Here is a 5,858-nt window from a genome sequence, read left to right as displayed (position 1 = left end):
AGAGATCGGAATGGACTAAAAGCAGCAGCGTCTTGCAGCGTTGGGTGAAGTGAAATCAAAGACCTTTGGAAACACTTGCAGTAGGTATACGGCCCGTTGGGTGTAGGAAAAAATGGTCCCGGAAAAAATGGTCCCGAAAAAAATGGTCCTGGAAAAAATGGTCCCGGAAGAAATGGTCCCGGAAAAAATGGTCCCAAATCCAAGGTAGAAAAAAATGGTCCCGGAAAAATTGGTCCCGAAGCCAAGGCAGGAAAGAGTAGTCTTGTTCGAGTAAAGCCGGCTAATCGAACCAAGAACGTTTGTTTTACCAAAATTCAGGTCGGGTTGCTTTCATGGCCTCTCCCATATTTATTTTATAATTTGCCGTTACGCTAGTTTCAGCGACAGATGTTTCGCATTGATGACGTCTCAATCACATATGACGTGCATAAATCAAAGCGCATCTCTGTTTTAAACCCGCACGTTGTGAGGAGGGTTAGCCGCTTCTACATAACCTCGACAGGTGAAGGTACGGACAGGAAACTGGACATGGAAAACTTGAATACGGCTGTCGCTGCTCTCCACAAACCAGCCTATTCAAAATTTCCCCTCTTACAATGGAAGAAAGGGAGGAATGTCTGGGGTGTCCGCGATGTGCGCGACTTGAAGAGTTAATTGCCGACCGGGCGACCGAAAGGAAAGAACGAGCGATTCCTGGAGAGGGGCGCCTTCGGTGTGACCGCGACGCGCGGAACAGGCAGCCAGCAAGCTTGTTCATGGATGCGGGCGACAGACGCCAACGATTCTGGTCATTGTGTCCTCAGCGGCTTTTCGGGTGGCTCATTGTTGTGCACTAGACAGGGAGGTTGTGTTAGCTCAGGCCTGATTGTATCGCTTTTTCTTGCATCAATGCGGTGACGATTCGGAGACCGCAATCTCCGCTATGCCTGTAAGATTTTCAAGGGAAATTGAACATAATATGACTGAAAAAGAAATCTGGGGAAAATTAGAACTTAAAAACGGGGGGGGGGGGGGCTGGGACAAAGAATTAAAGTGAATGAAGGTTTGTTTGACCGAATAGAATGAGTGGTATTTGTACGCACAACCCGTACGCGCTTGATCAGCATTGATGAGATATAGAAGCTGCAGCTGCTTTCAAAAAAACCGTTCTTCCTCCGCGACAATCTCCTAGACTTGTTCGCAAAAAAATAAAAATAAGCTCGTGAGAACCGTGTCTCCTAATTCCTTTTAGCATGTAAGCGCTGCAGCCTAAATAAACTCTTCATAAGAGTGTCTGCATTACTGGGGGCAACCAAATGTTTGTAAAGTTTTGGATAGTGAGAGTGTGCATTTTATTTAGAAAAAATTACATAAAGAATGCGTTAGCCATCGTAAACACCCGCTAATTGTCCTGGCTTATTTTCATGCCCCTCGAAAGAGCGAATATAAATAACGCCTTGTCGTAAATAAAAAAAAACATGTACGAAAGAATTCAATCAGCTGGCTGCATAATAGGTGTTCCCTGAACGAGGTATTAAAGAAAAATATACAAATTTTCCCTTTATAAAAATACCTGGCCAAAATCGAACACGGCATCAATCTAAAAACGCAATCGCTGCGCTAGATTGTTGTTCATAACCCATGCTAAGCGAAAATAAAAATATAACAGCTGTTTCAAACAAGCAAGCACCCGATAATTCGATCACCGAAATGTTTGCGCACGGAAATGTCCGTGCACCGAAATGTCCGCACCGAAACGCCCTGCACTGAAACGTCCTAGACCCGGGACGACGCTGTGCGCTTGTTTAGTGGAGCTCCCAAGGCGTCTTGTGCAATTTTCACCGATACTGATGAAACCTCGCAGCGTAGAGCTTTAATGACCTTCCATACACTGAGATGGCTGTGTCCGACTAAGCTACTAACTAAACCGGCGGTTCCAGGCCTCGCAGTTGTTGCTTGTGCGGTTTTAATTCAATTACTTGCATTAAAATTTTTAATCTATGCTCAGCCCTACCATCCATCTATCCATCTGTACATACATCGCCCACCCATCCATACATCAAACCGTCCGTCCGCCCGTTCGTCTGTCTGTCTACCCCATTTTCTTTGTTAGATTTTAGCCTCCGCAGGAGCTAATTTCTGCCCGCCATAGGAATATTAAAGCATTCTATCTCTTTCTCAACCCTTTTGCTAAAACGCAAAGGGACAAAATCAAAACCGCAAAAAAGTTCAGATCTGACTAACTTGAAGTGAAACACGTCGACTGGAGCATGGGACCATTTTTTCCTAGATGGCCACTGGGACCATTTTTTCCGGGACCATTTTTTCCGTTTCCGACTGCTATGATGCGCAGTTTGGCTTAAGTAGTGCCTATTACACCTACAATGTTTTTCATAGTTATTCACGGATTTGATTAACGGTCACTGCCGTAGCCTGTACTCTGCACGGCTGATATGTTTACTTTTCGCGACAACTTGTCCGCAATGTATAAATGGTAAACGAACGCGAGTTTTCAACGCCTGCGAGCGGGTTTGGACATGGCTATATTTAGTTTTCATTAGGACTTCGGCTTGGGAATGAATAATTGTAACGTGGGCTCTTATGTTTACAGTGAGCCTGCCTTCCTCTAGCATCAATGAAACTAACGATTGCTCACATAACGCGAGGCTGTGTACGAGGCGAAACACGTCGTTAATGAATTCGGGTAATTGGGAGTTCTAAAATAGGAGAACCGAGCGTTGGGGGCCCCCAAAGTGATGGGGGAACCCAAACGCAACACGCGCGCGCGCAACGAAAGGGTCTTCTCGAACCGCTCGCCGCCGGCTTCGGATGCACGTAATCGTATGTTGGGAACTTTAGGCTTAACGTCGCGGCAGATATTTCTTCGCCGCTATCGTTACAGTTGCGAATGAGAGTCCCTAATACAACTTTTCACTTCACTGTCACCCTCTTTCTTGTATGTGTAACTTTGTATCCGCGTCCGTTTAAGCGATCGATGATCAAGGACCTGCCACGGCCTCGGCCGATGCTTGCGCGCAGGCACATATCCTTCAGCCGCTCGCCGCACCGCTCGTGAACGGGCCGGCGGTGCCGGGCCGACCTTCGGGAACGGTCGGCGTAGATCGCGGCAGATATTTGAGCATCGCTTTGAAAACCACAGCTGATGACACTACCTAGCCCAATTTTTCACCACTCTAACATCCACATTCACCGCTGTCGCAACTAGCGTGATTTTAAAAAGCGGCGACAAGTTGTTGCTGCCGCGACCTGCGTCGGTTCGAGCTGCTCCGTCGGCCGTGCAGGCAGGCACCGCGGTGTGTGCGCGGAGCGTTTCTGCGAGCAGTAAACGCTTCATGATTTCTTGCTTTACACATTTGTTGCAAACAAGGGAAATCTAGAAACTTAGCTTGGCAATCATCGTAGCCTACATTGTTGATCGGGGAAACGAGCCGCAGCTTACGCTTCGGTCGCACGCGTACGCCACCACGCTCAAGTTGTTTGCGGAGAATGTACCACAGTTGATACGGTTATTATATCCCCATGACGTCGAACTGCGCTTGACGCACTGAGAATTAACTTCAAACGACGGAAATTAACACGAAAATACTTTTAGAACGCGCGTCCTAAGCTAAGTGTCACGCGCTGCAAGCCAACTGTGCAGCAAGGTAGGAACGGTGATCCTACAAGTGACGTCAAAACAATCGCAGCGCCAGCCCCTCCAGTGGTGGGCCTCGCGGCCGATATGTACGCACCACCCGTACGCGCTTGATCAACATTGACGAGATATAGAAGCTGCGACTGTTTCCAAAGGCCCGTTCTTCCTCCGCCACAATATCCTGAACTTGTGCTTAAAAATAAAAGCTGGCGAGAATAGTGTCTCCAAATTAATTTTAGCGTGACAGGGTATTCCAAATAGAACTCTTAATGGAAGTGTCTGCATTTTGGGGGGCAACCGATTGTTCGTAAAGTTTTGGATAGTGATACCGTGCATTTTGTTTAGAAAAAATTATATAAAGCATTGTTAGGCCATCGTAAACACCGGCTAATTGTCTTAGCTGATTTTAATGCCCCAAAAAAGAGTGAATATAAATAACGTCTTGTCGTAAATGAAAAAAATGTGCAAAAGAATTCAATCAGCTGGCTGCATAACGGGTGTTCCCTGAACGAGGTATAAAAAAATATACAAATGTTCAGTTTCTAAAAATACCTGGCAAAAATGTAGCAACGCATCAATCTAAAAATGTAATCACTGCGCTAGATTGTTGTCCATAACCCATGTTATGCGAAAATAACAATATAACGGCTGCTTCAAACAGACAAGCACGCGATAATTCGGTCGCCGAATTGTTTGCGCGCGGAAATGTCCGTGCACCGAAACATCCGTACACCGATATGTCCGTACACCGAAATATCCGTACACCGAAATATCCGGGTGTAGGCCCGTTCGTCACATGGCGTTTCGTCATAGTCCGGTTCGTAATAGGCCGTTTGGTCACATAGGATCATTCGTCATACGAACGCAAGAACAAAATTCGTGACTTTTTCTAGACGTAAGTGGTGATGAGGCATGGCTATAACTACTTTGCACACCTTTTCGCAGTACCGGTCCTCTTAGCGGCCGCCACGGCGATCCTAAACTGGCAGTAAGGCATGCCACAAAAATGTTTGGCTTTCGGGGAACCCGTGCACGAATTATCCTCGTCCTGCGTCCATACCGCTCCCACCCTCCCCCTTGCCTTTCACATGAATGTCACGGTAGCAGGCGCACGCTCGCGTGACTAATTTGCAGTGGCCGCAGCACTCCTTTTTCTTCACTTTTTTTCATTTTCGTTGCTCCCTTACTGGTAGACAAGTGCTCACAGCGTGGTCATTTTTGCTTCTTTCCTTGGAAAGCCTTTTTTTTTGTGTGTGTGCACACAAGAACTCACTCGAACTGTTCGAAAGGAGGATATAAAAACGTGCAGCCCTATAGGAGACATATCCGCTCCCTAAGCAGCTAGCTGAGCGGGCGCCCTTTTGTTTATTTTGCCCGAGAGCTACTGCCAAGGATGGCGGACCGGCGCCCCGCGCATACGCAGATGGCTACTGGAGAAAGGTCCATCAAATAATTAGTTGCACCACTTGTATTAAACCACTAATAAGTGACACGAAATGGCCCATGTGAAATTTCCAAGAACGAGAAGGTCCGTGCTACCACTTTCCCTATTACGGGACCACTTTGAACCAGGCGCATGGCCCGTCTTCCAAGAATTTTGTTGGGCTACGTCCCTGTCTCACTTTTCTGTCTTGGGTTGAACTCGTATCTATAATCTTGTCCGAACACGCGTCACTCTACTTGCCCACTCTGGCTTGCATTCTTTGTTGAGCTTTGCTAGATGTACGGCCGAAACTACAAAAAAAAAACTAACTAAACCTGTGCCTCGCTGCTCTCTTTCGAGTCGAAAAAAACAACAACACGTGGACATTCACCCAATACTACCGAACCACGAGACAGACCTTCCCTAGTCCTCACACATCTTTGACCAAAAGCCAAGAAACCACACTCAGACAAATTCAAGGAGGTACTTTTCCCCACCCTATCCGTATGCATTTACTCTTCCCTACACAGTACTCGGATAAGTGTAAATTCTGCCACGAACCAGGAACTCTGGCACACATATTATTCGACTGCACAAAAAACTCGGACCTTCCGCCTCTGAACCCGTCCCCTTCCCCTGAGCAGTGGGAGATACTGCTGTCCAGCTGTCGACCTGAGGACCAGCTACTGCTTGTGACCAGGGCTACGGCAGCCTGGACAGCACATGGGCTCCTGGACTGAGGAACCACTCTCGCATTATTGCGTAATAAAGTTGTCTCTCTCTCTCTCTCTGTGCTCCTGT

This window comes from Haemaphysalis longicornis, unplaced genomic scaffold, assembly GCF_048455015.1.
Source record: "Haemaphysalis longicornis isolate Haplotype H1 unplaced genomic scaffold, Haemaphysalis longicornis Haplotype H1 scaffold_2, whole genome shotgun sequence".
Lineage (NCBI taxonomy): Eukaryota > Metazoa > Arthropoda > Arachnida > Ixodida > Ixodidae > Haemaphysalis > Haemaphysalis longicornis.
The sequence above is the reverse complement of the archived record's forward strand: the minus strand, read 5'-3'. Positions refer to the sequence as shown.